The sequence below is a fragment of the Xenopus tropicalis genome, chromosome 4, assembly GCF_000004195.4.
Source record: "Xenopus tropicalis strain Nigerian chromosome 4, UCB_Xtro_10.0, whole genome shotgun sequence".
Taxonomy (NCBI): Eukaryota; Metazoa; Chordata; class Amphibia; order Anura; family Pipidae; genus Xenopus; species Xenopus tropicalis.
Window position 1 is genome coordinate 11,249,186 of NC_030680.2, and position 22,122 is coordinate 11,271,307.

Genomic DNA, 22,122 nt, shown 5'->3' on the forward strand with positions numbered 1-22,122 from the left:
ACACCAAAAAGTGCGAAAACCTAGAAAATCCATTTCTGCCCAGAAAACTGATTTTAAAGTTGTTTAAAGGGTGCCACGACCTGGGCAGGGGCATGCAGGAGGGGGATCAACGGCACAAATTTATCTGAAAAATACGTTGTTGACACAGCGCAAAAAAAAAACCGCAAGCTATTCCTATGTATACGCAAAGGCAGCTGGCAGACCTAGCGGAAATACGTGGCGTTTTTTTGCTATTTCGCACTATTAGCACCATGGAAACGGGATTTGCTTACACCAGTACTAGGCTGAAAAACGCCATGTGTGGCTTGTGCGGCGTTTTTAGGCCGAGAAAAAACGCAGCGAAAAAAAAACGCAGCGAACCCAAATTGCGAACATCGAGAAAAGTTTGCGAACTTGCGAACACCCAATGTTCGCGCAAATTAGTTCGCCGGCAAACAGTTCGCTACATCTCTAGAGAGCAACACTAGGGGGATGCTAAGCACATACCTCTTCAGTCTGCCTACCCCTACTTCATGTTCTTCTTAGTGATGGGCGAAATGTTTCGCCAGGCATGGATTCGCAGCAAATTTCCGCGTTTCGCCATTGGTGGATTGTTATGCGAAACGGATGAAAAAATCCGCTGCAGAAAAATTCGCCGCACGTCCAAAAATTGTCACCCGCGACAAAAGAATAGTCGCAGGCGTCAGTTTTTGTTGACGCGCACCATTTTCGCCATGTCGCTAATTTCTCGCCGTTTAATTAATTGAATTTCATTTTTTTGGCAAAGCGAAACGGGACAGGTTCGCTCATCACTAGTTCTTGTTCAACTATAGCCGTCTCACTGGTCTTTGTAGGCCGTAGTCATCGTACCATTGCCGCACTCATTCTCGGGCGGAAGTGGGGGTCAGTGAACGTGGTGACTAGGGTACATCCGGCACCGGTGGGGCCTTTCCTATAAGGCTAGGTTACCAATGGCATGACAATTAAAGGGGTAGTACCGCTATATTGTTTTTGAATACTACAAAACCTTTGTTTCAACTTGTTTTCTTCTACAGTTTACCGTACTGTACCCTCTTTCACACCTGCTTGTTTGGGAACATAAGATATAAGGGGGGTTTACGATTATACAACCTCATTTTTTTAACATACATTTTTAGAAAAATGGCAACAAATAAATTAGAAAGCATTTTTTTTTTTAAAAAAGTCCATTTTGAAAAAAAAACATATTTGTAAATGTGAATTTTCCCTTTAAAGAGACATGAAGGGGTAATATGCAAGTATATCATGCTGCGATTGGATGATTGGGGGTGGCTTTAGTGAGGGTGGGATCTTATTTAGAGACTTATGGGTGAGTATTAATTTCTCCCGGTTGGGGCCCTCAGGTATTGGGCGCAGGGGACTGGGGAAACAGTAAACGTCCAATGGACGGTGCCTGTTGCACAACAATCAGCCTGTTGGGACGCTCATAGCATTATCAGGGTGCATGGTAGCAACCCAACCCCGGTGGCTTAGATACCATCTCACCCCCAGGCTACCTAGGGCTGTTTCCCAGGCCTGGCTACATTTACACCCTTTTTATTGTTCCAGTTAAGAGCGGACAGGTGCAGGAGAGTTACAGTTGCCCAGTGCAACAGACAAACATAAACAACAGAATATCATATAATGGGTATCATATAAAGGTTCATCACAGACTCCTTCTCTGTGTATTCTGATTTATATCTAATATTATATTACATGCCTAGGCTGCCATATTCCCCCTCAACCCCCTAGCTGTCAATACAAGCCTATTATTCAACTCCATTGAGATTGGTTATTAAAGCCAGAGCACATACATTACACTACATATATGTAGCCGTGTACAGTGGGGAGATATATGTAAAATACAGAAATGGCGGGTAAGGGGTTGGAAGGTTGAGTGTTGATACAAATTTTTACGAGTGATTGCGTTGTTTTGTTTCACCCACATGACACAGGGGTGTATATTAGAGTTAAACAATTCCGTATGAGGCAACCACCCTGCTTATAAAGGAATGAAAGTTACAAGTTTGACCAGTTCTATTTACCCATTCACCAGAGACCGTTTAACTGGTCACAACATCCGATTGGTTACTAAGGCTTAATAGATGATGCAAATCTTGCACAATTTTATATATTACACATATGCACACAACCAGAACCATGTAACAATTTCAATATAAAATATTACTGTATGCTTAAACTTCCGGGACGGCTATGGGCACAACATCCACCCCCTCTATCATGAAGGACCTATAAGTCTACTGCAACTTCTACAATCAGGGTCGGACCGGGAAAAATCCCGGGGGGCCCCGGCTCTAGTGGGCCCCGACGGCCCAGACCCAACTCTTGCCAGCGCTCCCCCTGCCTGACTGTTCCTGCCCGACCGTCCCTCCCCTGATGCATTAAATTTACGCGCTCAGAGGAGGACATCTGGTGGGGGGCCCTGCAAGGGGGGTTAAGGGGGCCCAAGGGGGGTTAAGGGGGCCCCTGGGGGGACGGGGGGTGGCGGCATGGCACGGGCACCTGCAGGGCCCCTGGGGCGGGAGCCCCGGTGGGCCCTTCACCCCTCACTCCGACCCTGTCTACAATGAACGTAGGATAAATACAGCTCATCTGGAGCCAGTATCAATAGAAATAAGGACATTACATGGAACCATATGGGTTTTACTACCTTTATTTAGCAAAGTAGCATTATTGAATGCAGTGTCCAGGGCCAACCAGGATACCAGGAAAACTCCCGGTGGGCACTCCTGTTTACCCAACCATTTGCCTTATATTCCTATACCATAGCCATTACTCAATTCTATATGAGAAGAAACAGAAGAAATGGAGGAAAGAACAGATGTAAAAAGAATTAAATAAGAGATTAAAGAAAGTAAACAAACAGAGAAGGGTAGAGTGGGCCTAAAGTCTAAGGGTTTTCTGGTGGGCTTTTGGCACCTCAGTCCGACACTGATTGAATGCAAGTACTATTGTGTGGAGGGAAAATTCCTTCTCTGTCTGTCTGTCTATCATAGCTTACCCATACAGCAAAAGTATTCTCCATAGACAACACATTGCTTTAGGACTAGTATTACTGTTTATAGTGTCAACGTTGAATGGATCTAATGGGAAACGTTAGAGTTCCCTAGGAGAACCTACAGTGAAAATAAGCCTTTATTATACATAGGTTATATTTGTTCCCTATAATTAATGTTATTATACAAATGTTTACCTTTTTTTTGCCTAAGAGAGAAGCCAAATAGAATGTGAAACAACTTTATTAACTGTGTTGGGTCTCCATCCCATGGATACAAACTGCTGTCTCATAGCAGAAGCTCTTATAATGTTATATTACAAGTGCCACCAATATACAGGTTGGTTTAGCAAACTCCAAATGATGTGCTCTGTTTGTATAGCAGTTAGGGGTAACTATGCACGTGTCGCCTAGTGTACAAGTTATAACCTGTCCCCTGCTGAGAACGTATTAAATGTCTTTACTATACCCAAATAGCTTCATGCTAAGAGATACCCCCTCTTACTTTGAAGCCGCTGTGTTTTATATGTCAGTTTCTGCTTACAAACACCAGAGGCGACGCAGGACCAAATCCCGTGGCTCAATATGTTCTTTTAATTTACCCTTTGCCTTTAATTCATTTTCCCCCAGCCATCAGATAACAGTCTACCCATTGTTCAAAAAGGAATTTTACATGGCGCAGCCTAAGAAAAACATTATATTCTGCAAACTGATACTTTTTTTTTTCTTTCCTGCCCTCCCACCTTCTGTACTAAACATACCATCAAACCACAACTTATTTCTGCAGCACAACAAAAAAAAAGGTAAAAAGTTCAGGGCATTGTTAAGTTCCTTAAAATACCTGCCGAGAGAATGTTACTCCGTCCTTACTAGTTCCCTTCTAAACTGAAAGTGTTTTCCCTGGAGCCCTGGCAAGGCTTGTGGTGTGAGCTGGTATGAGACATGAGAATTGTTAAGGGATTTATGCCTTGCAGACGGGTATATCATACTTCTACAGGTACAGTCATACAAATATATCATAAATAATTCTATCAAATTCTGATGACAGACATTGTCAGTACATCAGTAAAGATTCCTATCATGTAAAACAATTGACATTAATCTATGATTAAGTCTCAGAAATAAGGCGTTCATTTAATTGTATTTGATGATGCTCAAATAATGCTGAACAATGATGAAATGATAAAAAAATGCGTTTTTTCTAGCATATGGCAAGGGTGACCATTATCTCCACAGTTAATAGTAGAACATTAGTTATATATTGTATCTTTTTTGCTAAACTTCTCTTGTTCTGATCAAATTCCCTTTCTTTATAAACCAGTTGCTACTGCTGTGCCATAAATAAACATTTGTAAACATTTTTACTTTCAAAAACACAGTGCCATAAATAAATATATATTTTTTTAAAAATGACTTTCAAAAACACAGAACCATAAATGAATCAATATTTGTAAAAATGTTTGCTCTCAAAAACACAGTGCCATAAATATATATCTTTAAAAAAATACTCTCAAATACCATTAAAAAATAAATATTTAAAAACTTTAATCTCAAAAAACACAGTGCCATATATGAACTATTTTTTTAAAATTTACTCTCAAAACACAGTGCCATAAATAAATATTTTTTTACATGTACTCATATAAACACAGTGCCATGAATATATCTATATCTATATATATATATATATATAGCTATATCTATATCTATATATATATATATATATATACATACAGGTATGGGACCTGTTACCCAGAATGCATACGACCTGGCGTTTTATGGATAAGGGATCTTTCTGTAATTAGGATCTCCGTGACTTAAGTTTGCTATAAATCATTTAATATTGAATAAACCCAATAGGATTGTTTTTGCTCCAATAAGGGGTAATTATATCTTAGTTGGGATCAAGTACAGGTACTGTTTTATTATTACAGAGAAAAGGGAATCATTTAACCATTAAATAAACCCAATAGGGCTGTTCTGCCCCAATAAGGGGTAATTATATCTTAGTTGGGATCAAGTACAGGTACTGTTTTATTATTACAGAGAAAAGGGAATCATTTAACCATTAAATAAACCCAATAGGGTTGTTCTGCCCCCAATAAGGGGTAATTATATCTTAGTTGGGATCAAGTACAGGTACTGTTTTATTATTACAGAGAAAAGGGGATCATTTAACCATGAAATAAACCCAATAGGGCTGTTCTGCCCCAATAAGGGGTAATTATATCTTAGTTGGGATCAAGTACAGGTACTGTTTTATTATTACAGAGAAAAGGGAATCATTTAACCATTAAATAAACCCAATAGGGCTGTTCTGCCCCAATAAGGGGTAATTATATCTTAGTTGGGATCAAGTACAGGTACTGTTTTATTATTACAGAGAAAAGGGAATCATTTAACCATTAAATAAACCCAATAGGACTGTTCTGCCCCAATAAGGGGTAATTATATCTTAGTTGGGATCAAGTACAGGTACTGTATTATTATTACAGAGAAAAGGGAATCATTTAACCATTAAATAAACCCAATAGGGCTGTTCTGCCCCAATAAGGGGTAATTATATCTTAGTTGGGATCAAGTACAGGTACTGTTTTATTATTACAGAGAAAAGGGAATCATTTAACCATTAAATAAACCCAATAGGGCTGTTCTGCCCCAATAAGGGGTAATTATATCTTAGTTGGGATCAAGTACAGGTACTGTTTTATTATTACAGAGAAAAAGGGAATCATTTTTAAAAATTAGAATTATTTGCTTATAATGGAGTCAATGGGAGATGGCCTTTCCGTAATTCGGAACTTTCTGAATAATGGGTTTCCGGATAAGGGATCCCATACCTGTACTGTATATATATATTTTTTATTTTATTTTTATTTATTTTTATTCTCAAAAACACAGCCCCATAAATAAATAAATATTTAAAAAAAGATATACACAGATATATTATTTATCATTATTCATATAAATAAGTCAAAAATACAGTGCCGGAAAAAATAATTCATTTAAAAAATTAGCCACAACTAGAGATAAATCCATTTTAAAAAGAATAACTTTCAAAAGCCCTAATGTTTTACATGGCGTTATTTGAAAATATTGTATTATAGGCAATACTAGGGACACAGCCCCCCCATTTATGGCTCCCCTTATCTCTGCTTATACTTGCACCCAGGGGCACAGACCTATTCCAGAGAGACATGTCAGACAGAGACTTACCTGCTCACAGGTGTATGGGACGTGTCATGCAGAGAGCAAGTCGCCGGCAGACAGCCCGGATACAAGTTGAACTGTGACAGCCTGCGAGACAGATAAAATAGCAGCACACTCTGACTCCTCTGACTCGCACAGGCAGGGACTTTATTGTTAAATATTTCAGCCTGATACGAGGTTCCAAGACTTTATCAGCCAATCAGGGTTTTTCCCTTTCGCCACTTCCTTTAATATCTCATTAGGTCAGGACAAATAAAGTCAGATTGCATTGGCTGGCTCATTTACCTGTGGGTACAGCTATATAAACTGGTCTAGCGAGATGTCATTGCACCGTAGGAGGGGGGGGGGGGGAGAATCTGAAGGGTGGAAAAATGCATCTTTATTTGTTGAATTTTCATGTAATGCAACGTATCTGTGAAAGAAATATCATTTTATAGAAGAAAGAGACAGGTGTGCGGCATAGGCATCGCTCTCTGGGGACTACTGACCCTATATTTTTGGGGTTCCTAGTACAGGTATAGGACCCGTTATCCAGAATGCTCAGGACCTGGGGTTTTCCGAAAAAGGGGTCTTTCTGTAATTAGGATCTCCTACCTTAAGTCTTCTAAAGAATTATTTAGACTGTAATTAAACCCAGAAGGATTGTTTTGGCTCCAATAAGTATTAATTATATCTTAGTTGGGATCAAGTACAGGTACTGTTTTATTATTACAGAGAAAAGGGAATCATTTAACCATTAAATAAACCCAATAGGGCTGTTCTGCCCCCAATAAGGGGTAATTATATCTTAGTTGGGATCAAGTACAGGTACTGTTTTATTATTACAGAGAAAAGGGAATCATTTAACCATTAAATAAACCCAATAGGGCTGTTCTGCCCCAATAAGGGGTAATTATATCTTAGTTGGGATCAAGTACAGGTACTGTTTTATTATTACAGAGAAAAGGGAATCATTTAACCATTAAATAAACCCAATAGGGCTGTTCTGCCCCAATAAGGGGTAATTATATCTTAGTTGGGATCAAGTACAGGTACTGTTTTATTATTACAGAGAAAAGGGAATCATTTAACCATGAAATAAACCCAATAGGGCTGTTCTGCCCCCAATAAGGGGCAATTATATCTTAGTTGGGATCAAGTACAGGTACTGTTTTATTATTACAGAGAAAAGGGAATCATTTAACCATTAAATAAACCCAATAGGGCTGTTCTGCCCCCAATAAGGGGTAATTATATCTTAGTTGGGATCAAGTACAGGTACTGTTTTATTATTACAGAGAAAAGGGAATCATTTAACCATTAAATAAACCCAATAGGGCTGTTCTGCCCCAATAAGGGGTAATTATATCTTAGTTGGGATCAAGTACAGGTACTGTTTTATTATTACAGAGAAAAGGGAATCATTTAACCATGAAATAAACCCAATAGGGCTGTTCTGCCCCCAATAAGGGGCAATTATATCTTAGTTGGGATCAAGTACAGGTACTGTTTTATTATTACAGAGAAAAGGGAATCATTTAACCATTAAATAAACCCAATAGGGCTGTTCTGCCCCCAATAAGGGGTAATTATATCTTAGTTGGGATCAAGTACAGGTAATGTGTTATTATTACAGAGAAAAGGGAATTATTTTTAAAAATTTGAATTATTTGCTTATAATGGAGTCTAGGGGAGATGGCCTTTCCCAAATTCTGAACTTTCTGGATAATTGGTTTCCAGATAAGGGGTCTGATACCTGTATAGCCCAGAGATTTTATATATACAAATTAGATCCATTTCCAGCTCTTGAATGTACCTGTAAAGTTGACTTGGGGGGGGTATAATATCATTGTGCCCCAGCTTCTCCTTGGGCCGTCTGTCTCTCTTGGGAGACGTGCCCAAGTCTAGTAACCCATAGCAACAAGTAACCAATTACTATATGACTTTGCCCAGGTCTGGATCAATACAATAATAATGGTGCCACACAAAGATGTCACTGCAGTCCTTTAGGCAGGCTGCGGGGGGCATATCTCTTGAAGGGTATATTTATCTATTTGTGCCACCCCTTACCATCCCCCTATTGTTGATAGTTGGGCAATGAGACACAAGGCAAATATGTACACAATATCATGTATTCTGTCGGACGTGCAGTATCGGAGAGAGATGTGCAATAACCACCCACTATTAGCTGGCAGCCAGAGTTGGCACTGAAAATGCTATTGTATACCTTTAGCTGGCAGGCCAGGGGTGATGCCTCTGGGTGCCAGGGCTTTCGTGTCTCCCTGGCTTATTGCTCATTAAAGGGACAGTAAGACTTGCCCTGCCATATGGAAATAACACAGCTATGTAAATCTTGCCTTATCTTGATTGACCTTCAGTTTGGTGTTATTGTAGGTGCTTGTTTCCCCCTTCTTGTGTCGGAGGGACATTGATGTAAATCTGCCTTCACCTCTTCCTGTTATTCTATCCATAGTGCACTTACCCCCTGTCTTTGTCCTATATTTTGATAAAGTTTCCAATAAACAACATAAAACCCCTATATATTAGGTACCTACCTAGTGCTACCAACCCCTATTTCTGTAGGGAAATGAGAGCAGGGCAGGCAGTAACCCTTCCAACACTTTCCCCTGTCTCTGCCCCTATATATTAGGTACCTACCTAGTGCTACCAACCCCTATTTCTGTAGGGAAATGAGAGCAGGGCAGGCAGTAACCCTTCCAACACTTTCCCCTGTCTCTGCCCCTATATATTAGGTACCTACCTAGTGCTACCAACCCCTATTTCTGTAGGGAAATGAGAGCAGGGCAGGCAGTAACCCTTCCAACACTTTCCCCTGTCTCTGCCCCTATATATTAGGTACCTACCTAGTGCTACCAACCCCTATTTCTGTAGGGAAATGAGAGCAGGGCAGGCAGTAACCCTTCCAACACTTTCCCCTGTCTCTGTCCCTATATATTAGGTACCTACCTAGTGCTACCAACCCCTATTTCTGTAGGGAAATGAGAGCAGGGCAGGCAGTAACCCTTCCAACACTTTCCCCTGTCTCTGCCCCTATATATTAGGTACCTACCTAGTGCTACCAACCCCTATGTCTGTAGGGAAATGAGAGCAGGGCAGGCAGTAACCCTTCCAACACTTTCCCCTGTCTCTGTCCCTATATATTAGGTACCTACCTAGTGCTACCAACCCCTATTTCTGTAGGGAAATGAGAGCAGGGCAGGCAGTAACCCTTCCAACACTTTCCCCTGTCTCTGCCCCTATATATTAGGTACCTACCTAGTGCTACCAACCCCTATTTCTGTAGGGAAATGAGAGCAGGGCAGGCAGTAACCCTTCCAACACTTTCCCCTGTCTCTGCCCCTATATATTAGGTACCTACCTAGTGCTACCAACCCCTATTTCTGTAGGGAAATGAGAGCGGAGCAGGCAGTAACCCTTCCAACACTTTCCCCTGTCTCTGCCCCTATATATTAGGTACCTACCTAGTGCTACCAACCCCTATTTCTGTAGGGAAATGAGAGCAGGGCAGGCAGTAACCCTTCCAACACTTTCCCCTGTCTCTGCCCCTATATATTAGGTACCTACCTAGTGCTACCAACTATGTAGGCATGTGTCTCTTTAAAGGAGTTGCAAACCCTTCCATAAATCTGTCCCACTGCTGCCCCTAGTTCTCTATTGTGGATGACCAGAAACATAATTACAGATGCAAAACAACTCACCAATAAAATTCTGCCATGCAAGAGAACTGGCCAATGAGAATGCTGATCACTAGCAATATATCGCTTACAGAGATATTTACGTTATAAGATGCTCACAATCAGCTCAGTGACATGACAACATAGTGAGACTTTCCACCGTCATGCTGCACTCCTCCTCCCATTGGATGCCCCCCTGGTGTAGTTGCACCCCCTGCTAGTCATGCTACTGAATTTGGCTTTCATTATCTATGAATGTCAGATTTCTTTTTACATTATTAGATAAAGGGAAGCCATGAGGGCTCACAGGCCCTTTATCTACTGTCAGATTTTGTATCTAATACTATGACATACTGAACAGGGAAGAGATAAAGAGAAAGATAATGAGAGATATTCCTAGAGGTGGATGAATCATAAAGGGAGTGCTCGTACTGTAGGAAGTGGGCAGGGAAGGGGTTAAAACTTGGGTAACATGATTACTAAGCATGGGGCGTTACATAAACCCCTGAGCTGTTCCTGACATACAGTAAGAATATGCCATAGGGAGACGCGCATGCAAATAGATCTAAGGTGCTTGTAATTCCCCCTGTTGGCGCAACTTAGCTGCACTGAGTCAGCCGCCATCTGTGCCAAGGTGTAAAGTGGCAGGTATGATGTACGTGAGGCTCAGTTGTACCCAATACTCTTGCGTAAATAAAGCGTGAGCTTGCAGAAAGGAGCCAAGTCAAGCTGAGGGGTACATAAAACAACATCAGGTTTTGCTCAGCCCAAATGTTGATTGGCTACAACAACTTCTACAACTCCCAGCATGCCTATTTTAAAGGGAATGTAAACCCTGCTGCACTGCGCTGCTCAACCAAACTTTACTCAGTTGTTGCTGGACTACAAATCCCAGAATAATGTAACATAATGAAGGGTGAGGCATGCTGGGAGCTGTAGTCCAGCAACATCAGGGTTGTATTCTTAAAGCAATATTGCACAATAAAACTTTCCCCCAAATCCCCACAGCCAGCGACTGCTTTAAAATGCGAAAAATCCCCCAATGAGAATCCCAGCTGATCTGTATAAATCCGGCTCCATGTTCTCTGTTCCTGCAATTGGAGTTGGGAGCATTAAACCCAGTTTCCCAGCACTGAACAAGTCTGCCCTTATCCCCATGTCTGATTCCTGTGCCATATAATGAGGGGAAAATGCCATCATTATCTCTATATGTAAGGTACCAGCAAGGGGCCTGACACAGTGCTGGGAATCAGCATTCTCATTGGTCACTTCTTCTGCATTTATAATGAAGTTTTTATCAGTAGAATTCTCATTGGTGAATTTTCTTGCATCTATAATTATGTTTTTGGCAGCTTCTATAGCAAAACTAGGGGGCGCAGTGGGACAGCATCATGGCTGGGTTTATATTCCCTTTAATAAACACACCTTGAGAAACAAATGTAACCCACCATATCTGTGCATGGAAAATAAGTTGTAAAATGACCATAAATACATACTTGAGGGGGGGTCAAAAACATTTATTATTGTGGGGTAGGTTGGTAAACTGAAGCCGTCAGGAGGATAGAGGGTTAAGCTGTACAGAGTGGGAAGCTAACACAATATTTAGTGATGTTTGGTAAATCAAAAGGTGACTGACCAGAGAGCAGCTGTGTTTATCCTCGGTGCCGCTCTGTATAGTCAGTGTGTTTACACATGCTGCATGCAGGGGCATTACTGGGTTTTGTTGCCCTTTAGAGCATTCTGGGGGTTAAATACATTGTGAGTGCAATATAGTAACAGGGACAGAACCCCTCACTTCTGCACCCAAGAAGTCTGTACTGGGTATGTACTGTTTGGTGGAAATTTGGTGCTGGTGCTGATCCAGATCCAGGTCCAGGTCCAGGTGCTGATCCAGGTCCAGGTGCTGATCCAGGTCCAGGTGCTGATCCAGGTGCTGACCAGGTCCAGGTGCTGATCCAGGTGCTGACCAGGTCCAGGTGCTGATCCAGGTGCTGATCCAGGTCTAGGTGCTGATCCAGGTCCAGGTGCTGATCCAGGTGCTGATCCAGGTCCAGGTGCTGATCCAGGTGCTGATCCAGGTCCAGGTGCAGATCCAGGTCCAGGTGCTGATCCAGGTACTGATCCAGGTCCAGGTGCAGATCCAGGTCCAGGTGCTGATCCAGGTACTGATCCAGGTCCAGGTGCTGATCCAGGTGCTGATCCAGGTGCTGATCCAGGTCCAGGTGCAGATCCAGGTCCAGGTGCTGATCCAGGTACTGATCCAGGTCCAGGTGCTGATCCAGGTCCAGGTGCTGATCCAGGTCCAGGTGCTGATCCAGGTGCTGATCCAGGTCCAGGTGCTGATCCAGGTCCAGGTGCTGATCCAGGTGCTGATCCAGGTGCTGACCAGGTCCAGGTGCTGATCCAGGTCCAGGTGCTGATCCAGGTGCTGATCCAGGTGCTGACCAGGTCCAGGTGCTGATCCAGGTGCTGATCCAGGTCCAGGTGCTGATCCAGGTGCTGATCCAGGTCCAGGTGCTGATCCAGGTGCTGATCCAGGTCCAGGTGCTGATCCAGGTCCAGGTGCTGATCCAGGTACTGATCCAGGTCCAGGTGCTGATCCAGGTCCAGGTGCTGATCCAGGTACTGATCCAGGTCCAGGTGCTGATCCAGGTCCAGGTGCTGATCCAGGTCCAGGTGCTGATCCAGGTGCTGATCCAGGTCCAGGTCCAGGTCCAGGTACACTTCCCAGCACACCCACCCTTGCTACTTGCCAGGTCCAGGTGCAGATCCAGGTCCAGGTGCTGATCCAGGTACTGATCCAGGTCCAGGTGCAGATCCAGGTCCAGGTGCTGATCCAGGTACTGATCCAGGTCCAGGTGCTGATCCAGGTGCTGATCCAGGTCCAGGTGCAGATCCAGGTCCAGGTGCTGATCCAGGTACTGATCCAGGTCCAGGTGCTGATCCAGGTACTGATCCAGGTCCAGGTGCTGATCCAGGTGCTGATCCAGGTCCAGGTGCTGATCCAGGTCCAGGTGCTGATCCAGGTGCTGATCCAGGTGCTGATCCAGGTCCAGATCCAGGTCCAGGTGCTGATCCAGGTGCTGATCCAGGTGCTGACCAGGTCCAGGTGCTGATCCAGGTCCAGGTGCTGATCCAGGTCCAGGTGCTGATCCAGGTGCTGATCCAGGTCCAGGTGCTGATCCAGGTGCTGATCCAGGTCCAGGTGCTGATCCAGGTCCAGGTGCTGATCCAGGTACTGATCCAGGTCCAGGTGCTGATCCAGGTCCAGGTGCTGATCCAGCTCCAGGTCCAGGTCCAGGTCCACTTCCCAGCACACCCACCCTTGCTACTAGGTGGAGACCAAAATGGGAGAGCCATGTTCTCCCTCCCATTCCATAAACTCAGGGCAGGAAGTGGTCACACTACCCAGGGCAGGGCCGCTGCTGGCCAAATGGGTGCCCTAAGCAGAAATGTACTTTTGTGCCCCCTCCCCCAAATATTACGTGCCCCCAACTGCCCCCATAGACAATGCCCCCATAGTAAGTGCCCCCAATAGCCCCCATAGATTGATTGAACTATCTGGGACAGCGGGGTGCGCTATAAAAACCGGCGGGACAGTGTTGGGGGGTATGTTATAATATAGAAAAATGTTTTTTTTTTGGAGCAGCTGGGATGGTGCCCCCCTGGGAGTTGGTGCCCTATGCAGACTGAGTACTCTGCTTATAGGGAGCGGCGGCCCTGACCCAGGGGCCAATGGGCAAACCTCCTTCCCACAAGGTATAAGTTAGAAACCAGGGACCTGAGATGTTGGGCAGGGTTGCCAACTTTTTAAAGGAACACTAGACCCAAACGTAAAGCTGTCCCATTGCGCCCCCTAGTTCTCTATAGAAGTTGATGAAAAACATAATTACACATGGAAACCAATTCACCAATGAGAATTCTACTGACTGAAAACTTAATTAAAGATGCAAGAGAAGTGACCAATGAGAATGCTGATTCCCAGCACTGTGTCAGGCCCCTTGCTGGTACCTTACATATAGAGATAATGATGGCATTTTCCCCTCATTATATGGCACAGGAATCAGACATGGGGATAAGGGCAGACTTGTTCAGTGCTGGGAAACTGGGTTTAATGCTCCCAACTCCAATTGCAGGAACAGAGAACATGGAGCCGGATTTATACAGATCAGCTGGGATTCTCATTGGGGGATTTTTTGCATTTAAGCAGTCGCTGGCTGTGGGGATTCGAGGAGAGTAACACAGCTTGCATGGGCCCCAGACAAAGGATTATACCTGTTAATCATAAACAGGGGCCCTGCACAGCAGGACTGAAGGTTAATTAAAATCAGACAGGACTGTGATTGGATAGCTTGTATGCATGCTTATTAGGGAATAGATTAGTGTCCAGGGTGAGAAGGCAGCAATATAAAAAACTGAATCCTCACAGTACAAATACCAAAAGACAGTGTCAGTGTTATTCCTCTTGCGCATAGGTGGTGGTAACACAACCATACACAAGGTGTCACTGTTGTCCATGCTGGTGACAGCAGCTTTGACACAATCAGATACCATCCGTGACTGATTATAAATGGGCAATGTCATTTACATGTTGCTGGACTACAGCTCCCAGCATGCCTCACCCTTCATTATATGTTACATTATTGTGGGATTTGTAGTTCAGTAACAACTGAGTAACGTTTGGTTGAGCAGCGCTGTGCAGCAGGGTTTATATCCCCTTTAAATGTGTCCCCAAATCCCCACAGCCAGCGACTGCTTTAAAATGCGAAAAAACCCTCCAATGAGAATCCCAGCTGATCTGTATAAATCCGGCTCCATGTTCTCTGTTCCTGCAATTGGAGTTGGGAGCATTAAACCCAGTTTCCCAGCACTGAACAAGTCTGCCCTTATCCCCATGTCTGATTCCTGTGCCATATAATGAGGGGAAAATGCCATCATTATCTCTATATGTAAGGTACAGGTATAGGACCCATTATCCAGAATGCTCGGGACCAAGGGTATTCCAGATAAGGGGTCTTTCCGTAATTTGGATCTCCATACCTTAAGTCTACTAAAAAATCAATAAAACATTAATTAAACCCAATAGGATTGTTTTGCATCCAATAAGGATTAATTATATCTTAGTTGGAATCAATTACAAGGTTCTGTTTTATTTCTACATAGAAAAAGGAAATCAGTTTTAAAATTCTGAATTATTTGATTAAAATGGAGTCTATGGTAGACGGGCATTCCGTAATTCGGAGCTTTCTGGATACTGGGTTTCCGGATAAGGGGTCCGATACCTGTACCAGCAAAGGGGCCTGACACAGTGCTGGGAATCAGCATTCTCATTGGTCACTTCTTCTGCATTTATAATGAAGTTTTTTATCAGTAGAATTCTCATTGGTGAATTTTCTTGCATCTATAATTATATTTTTCGCAACTTCTATAGCAAAACCAGGGGGTGCAGTGGGACAGCATCATGGCTGGGTTTACATTCCTAAAGGGTTGCTTGGCAAACAGGCAAACACAGGCCTTGATATGAGGCAAACTCTCCAACCAAATGCAAAAATGTATTACATGGTGCAGTGTAACCCCTTCACACTATTTTGGGGGCTAGTGAGCATCTTGGACCCTTAGGTGGCTATCAGACCAAAAACAAGGCTACTCCTATTGCCGATGCGTGTGTTGGCACTCTGTAATTGAACGTAATTGCAATGAACTTATCTGAACCTCAGTCTATTAATGTAGGTGGGGATCTGTCGCAGCAAGGTTGCCAAATGAAACAGATTGTAGTTGCTTGCCATTTTGTTTTTGGACATTAATATTCATGTTCCGAAAATTCCTCGGGTCTTCTGGTAAGTGCAGCCATTATATAGAGATACAAGCCAAATAGCTGGGGGAGCAGTAGGGTCCGCTGATACCTGGGCCCACTGGCTAGTAAGGTTTCAATATAACACTATGGGGTGTGGTGGCAACTCTTCCCTCATCTTTTTGTACTGGTGGAGTCCACCACCTCTCCAAATGCTTAAAAAGATGGTCTAACAAAGTAACAAGATGGCAGCCCCCCCCCCCCCGGACAATTTTGAAAGCAGAAATTATTACTTCAATTAGGCTTCCCAACCTCTGGGCTTGTAAATTCAGAATGTTTATATTTATGGTTAATACACAAAATCCAGCATTTCTAAGGATTTTCAATTTTAGACTTTAGTTCTCCTTTCATTTCTATGCAGGCTGTTCACAACTAAACATGCATACAAGACAACCAATCAGAGTCCTGTCTGGCTGCCCCTTAAAAAACTCTAGTCCTGCTCTGGCCCTTTGAGCTTGGGGCGAGACTTTGGCTAAATCCTTATTGTGTGACTTTTCTTTCCACCTTGTAATGATTCCAAACACTGAGCTTGTAACAAATATAAGTTACAACATGTGACAAAAGTTTTAGTCGCTTTGCTAAAACAACACAGCCCTTCTGGGAATAAACTTTCCCAATGTAAAGGCTTTTCGGTGTATAATACAGTGACTCTCATATGCACCTTACACTCTCCCCCATGGCTAAGATACAGAACACTATTAATGTTTAAATACAACAGACCAACAACTTCTCTCAACGTGTTTAAGGAGCCAGATGCATGGGGGTGTGTGTGCATTACAGTCGGGGAGAGGACAAACTGTGCCAGTAGGTGTATAGGCAGAACAACATGATATTTAGAGGGGAACCTCTGCACAAACACTATGGTCCTTAACACTCAGTTCAGAGTTTGTGCTCTCACTATTATTAACAGGCTGTGTATGGAACCCCCCAGTTGCTTTAGTCAAGGATTTAGTTTTGTTGTACTTGTCAATGCAAAAAAAGTGCAGAGAAAGTTGTTTGTAGAAGACTAGAGTCCAGAATGTTTTTTGGTTAGAATATGCCTCAATTATCTTCTCTAATACTTTTTTGGGGGATGGAGATAGGATAATATCAGGGAGTCTGTTGTAAACAAGTTGCGTCTAAATACTAAGCTAAACCTTGTATGGGGCAGAATGTATATGATATGCTGTAATAATATGTGTATAATAGGGCAGCACTAGTTTATATGTACCTGTACCCATGATGCACCTGTGTCTCTGTGCCAATGGGATCATTTGGCCAGTATCATTTATGGATTAATTTTTTTCTATAGAGGTTGAAGAAAAAATGATATATACAAGAGAATTGACCAATGAGATTAGTTTCCCAGCACTATGTCAGCCATTTTGATATTATCTTACATAGAGATAATGATGGCATTTTCCCCTCATTATATGGCACAGGAATCAGACATGGGGATAAGGGCAGACTTGTTCAGTGCTGGGAAACTGGGTTTAATGCTCCCAACTCCAATTGCAGGAACAGAGAACATGGAGCCGGATTTATACAGATCAGCTGGGATTCTCATTGGGGGATTATTTTGCATATTAATACAGCCACTGGCTCTGGAGAGCTGGGAAATGTTTCATTAAACAATGCAAAAACTCTAAAACCCACATTACATTACAGGGCAACACAGGAACCAGTGCAGTCTGCATATTATGATTCTTATTATTAATCAGCTTCTATGGCAGATATTACCTGACGTGCTGTTTTGATAACTTACTACGTTCCTCAAGCTCCGCCTCCCAACAGCAACCCAGAGCAAACTGAGCATGTGCAAGAGCCAAATCTTATAAAAGATGGTCTAACAAAGTAACCAGATGGCAGCCCCCTCTGGAGTAAGTTCAGAATGTTTATATCTATGTTCAGTATACAAAATACAGCATTTCTAATGATTTTCAATTTTAGACTTTAGTTGTCCTTTAAGCTCACCCACAGCCACAGGGGCCTTCAACTGACTATGTGACTTCCTACATATATAACAAGTACGGCCAATGATTAAAACTATTTAGTTAGTATAGGTGGGCAGGCTTGCCATACAGTTTTTTTTACACACTTACCCCCCATATGTAATAAAAGGCACTAAGTTTGCCCAGGAGCAGTAACCCATAGCAACCAATAAGATGTTTGCTGCTAAACAGGTGACCAGTAAATTGTACTTGCTGATTGGTTGCTATGGGTTACTGCTCCTGGGCAAACTTGGTGTCTTTTATTACATAACCCTCATTATTCTTCGAAACCACTAATTTAGCCACCACGTACCTACCTTACCCAGGATCCAGGTGGGCCCCGGTTCTAGTGGGCCCCAGCGGCCCAGACCCGTCCCTTACCTGCACTCCCTCCTGCCCTGACACGTTAAATTTACGCGCTCAGGGGAGGACGTCGGGTGGGGGCCCCTGCGTACAGGTATGGGATCCCTTATCTGGAAACCCGATATCCAGAAAGCTCTGAATTACAGAAAGCCTGTCTCACATAGACCCCATTTTAATCAAATAATTCAGATTTTTAAAATTGATTTCCTTTTTCTCTGTAATAATAAAACAGTACCTGTACTTGATCCCAACTAAGATATAATTACCCCTTATTGGGGGCAGAGCAGCCCTATTGGGTTTATTTAATGGTTAAATGATTCCCTTTTCTCTGTAATAATAAAACAGTACCTGTACTTGATCCCAACTAAGATATAATTACCCCTTATTGGGGGCAGAACAGCCCTATTGGGTTTATTTCATGGTTAAATGATTTCCTTTTTCTCTGTAATAATAAAACAGTACCTGTACTTGATCCCAACTAAGATATAATTACCCCTTATTGGGGGCAGAACAGCCCTATTGGGTTTATTTAATGGTTAAATGATTCCCTTTTCTCTGTAATAATAAAACAGTACCTGTACTTGATCCCAACTAAGATATAATTACCCCTTATTGGGGGCAGAACAGCCCTATTGGGTTTATTTAATGGTTAAATGATTCCCTTTTCTCTGTAATAATAAAACAGTACCTGTACTTGATCCCAACTAAGATATAATTACCCCTTATTGGGGGCAGAACAGCCCTATTGGGTTTATTTAATGGTTAAATGATTCCCTTTTCTCTGTAATAATAAAACAGTACCTGTACTTGATCCCAACTAAGATATAATTACCCCTTATTGGGGGCAGAACAGCCCTATTGGGTTTATTTCATGGTTAAATGATTTCCTTTTTCTCTGTAATAATAAAACAGTGCCTGTACTTGATCCCAACTAAGATATAATTACCCCTTATTGGGGGCAGAACAGCCCTATTGGGTTTATTTCATGGTTAAATGATTCCCTTTTCTCTGTAATAATAAAACAGTACCTGTACTTGATCCCAACTAAGATATAATTACCCCTTATTGGGGGCAGAACAGCCCTATTGGGTTTATTTAATGGTTAAAATGATTCCCTTTTCTCTGTAATAATAAAACAGTACCTGTACTTGATCCAACTAAGATATAATTACCCCTTATTGGGGCAGAACAGTCCTATTGGGTTTATTTAATGGTTAAATGATTCCCTTTTCTCTGTAATAATAAAACAGTACCTGTACTTGATCCCAACTAAGATATAATTACCCCTTATTGGGGGCAGAACAGCCCTATTGGGTTTATTTAATGGTTAAATGATTCCCTTTTCTCTGTAATAATAAAACAGTACCTGTACTTGATCCCAACTAAGATATAATTACCCCCTTATTGGGGCAGAACAGCCCTATTGGGTTTATTTAATGGTTAAATGATTCCCTTTTCTCTGTAATAATAAAACAGTACCTGTACTTGATCCCAACTAAGATATAATTACCCCTTATTGGGGCAGAACAGTCCCTATTGGGTTTATTTAATGGTTAAATGATTCCCTTTTCTCTGTAATAATAAAACAGTACCTGTACTTGATCCCAACTAAGATATAATTACCCCTTATTGGGGCAGAACAGCCCTATTGGGTTTATTTAATGGTTAAATGATTCCCTTTTCTCTGTAATAATAAAACAGTACCTGTACTTGATCCCAACTAAGATATAATTACCCCTTATTGGGGGCAGAACAGTCCTATTGGGTTTATTTAATGGTTAAATGATTCCCTTTTCTCTGTAATAATAAAACAGTACCTGTACTTGATCCCAACTAAGATATAATTACCCCTTATTGGGGCAGAACAGCCCTATTGGGTTTATTTAATTACCCCTTATTGGGGGCAGAACAGCCCTATTGGGTTTATTTAATGGTTAAATGATTCCCTTTTCTCTGTAATAATAAAACAGTACCTGTACTTGATCCCAACTAAGATATAATTACCCCTTACTGGATGTAAAATAATCCTATTGGGTTTAATTAATGTTTTATTGATTTCTTAGTAGACTTAAGGTATGGAGATCCAAATTACGGAAAGACCCCTTATCCGGAATACCCTTGGTCCCGAGCATTCTGGATAACAGGTCCTATACCTGTATATATAGTTTATGTATGTGAGTATATAAATAGGTAAGTATAAGTTGTGTTTGCTGGGTTTACTTGGATGGGTTGAACTTGATGGACTCTGGTCTTTTTTCAACCCTATGTAACTATGTAACTATGTAAAGTGAAAGTAGAAATAGGGTGATATGACTGGTTCTTGATGTTCTTTGCATTATTAATGAAGTCATTATTATTCTCTATGATTTGGATTGATTTTGATATGGGTGCGGCCTCTTGTCTGGTTTTTATTGGGTTATACTGCCCTGGGTCGAGTATTTCATATAGATATTTGGTATGTGCTGATAAAACTAAAAAAACAATTGGACCAAGTTAAAAAAGCTATAAAAATCAAAAGGAGGAAAAACCAATGGAAATCTATTGGTGTTTCATATAATGAAGAGGAAAATGACATCATTATCTCGATGCCAGCGCAGTGCTGGGAATCAGCATTCTCATTGGTCAGTTCTCCTGCATTTATAATGAATGAGGACATGATATAAAACACTAATGCGACACAACAAGTGAGTCACTGTCTGAGAAATCCGAGTATAATTTCACCATCTTCTTGCTATAAAACCCCACCTTCTCTATCTGCCGTACCAACCCCACTGACTGCAGGTACAACCAGTCCCTCAGCGGGACGCCCAATCAATGCGCTCCTGAGTTCTTCCTTGGACCTCCCCTACAAGCTTGGGTATGAGATAGACAGTGTCTCCCATAGACTCTATTTTCATCAAATAATTCAGTTTTTTTTTCAATTATATCCTTTTCCTCTGTAATAATAAAACAGTACTTTATCAGAGGCAAAGCAATCCTATTGCATTTATTTTAAGGAAAACTATACCCCAAGAATGAATATTTTTAAGCCATGATGCTGTCCCACTGCGCCCCCTAGTTTTTCTATAGAAGTTGCCGAAAACATAATTATAGATGCAAGAAAATTCACCAATGAGAATTCTACTGATAAAAAAACTTCATTATAGATGCAGAAGAAGTGGCCAATGAGAATGCTGATTCCCAGCACTGTGTCAGGCCCCTTGCTGGTACCTTACATATAGAGATAATGATGGCATTTTCCCCTCATTATATGGCACAGGAATCAGACATGGGGATTCCACACAAAGTTCAGTGAGGGGGATGGGTTTGAGGCAGGGTCCCCTGAGGGGGCATGAAGGCCCCCGGGGCCACAGCCATGGTGGGCTCTGCACACCCCAGTCCGACCCTGCATGTCATCAAGAAGAATAGCTACCCAATGCAAATAAATAAAAAAAAGAAAGAAGTGCCATAGGCTTAGTATAATAATATGTTGGGGTTGGGGCAACCAAGTTAAAGTCCAATACCAAGCCTGATACTTCGGGTATTAAAGTTTAAGCCAAGACTGAGGGGGGAATTCACAAAAGTAGAGGCGGAGAGAGCCCTTTTTTGGAGTAAAAATGGTGTAAAACACTTTAGTTGTATACATTTTTATTTAAAGGACAAGTAAAGCCTCCCAGGCAAATTTTTAGTTTTAGCAGCAGTGCTCACTCTTTAATCACTTGACTGAGACTTGCTGCAACCTATCTGTCCCCCCCATAGCATGTGTAGAACTACAGAGCTGCTTGACAGCATTGCCCCCACCTTTAGCGGTGCCCCTTTAGTTCCCAGCAGCCATCTTGGTACCCAAGCTGGGAAATTGGGGTACAAGGTTGGACTGGCCCCAACAGGGCACTGGATAAAAGCCTGGTTGACCCTGATCCTGTTGGGCCCCTTTCTTTTACTGCACATGTTGGTGGGTGGGCTGCATTGCTGTCGGGGGTAGGGGGGTAGAGAAGAAGTGAGGGGGCAGAGTAGTGTGGGAGGGGGGAACTTGATGCACTTTTTCCTATGAAGAAGGTATTT

At 42.2% G+C, this 22,122-nt stretch overlaps 1 protein-coding gene across 1 annotated transcript in view; it reads right to left on the bottom strand.

Moving 5' to 3' along the window:
• Positions 1-6,460, bottom strand: part of ehf (ETS homologous factor) — a 34,679-nt gene extending 28,219 nt beyond the window's left edge. The window contains exon 1 of the mRNA XM_002937289.5: positions 6,230-6,460. The gene's annotated coding sequence lies outside the window, so the exon portion shown is untranslated. The remainder of the gene's footprint in view (positions 1-6,229) is intronic.
• Positions 6,461-22,122: the final 15,662 nt, after the last annotated feature.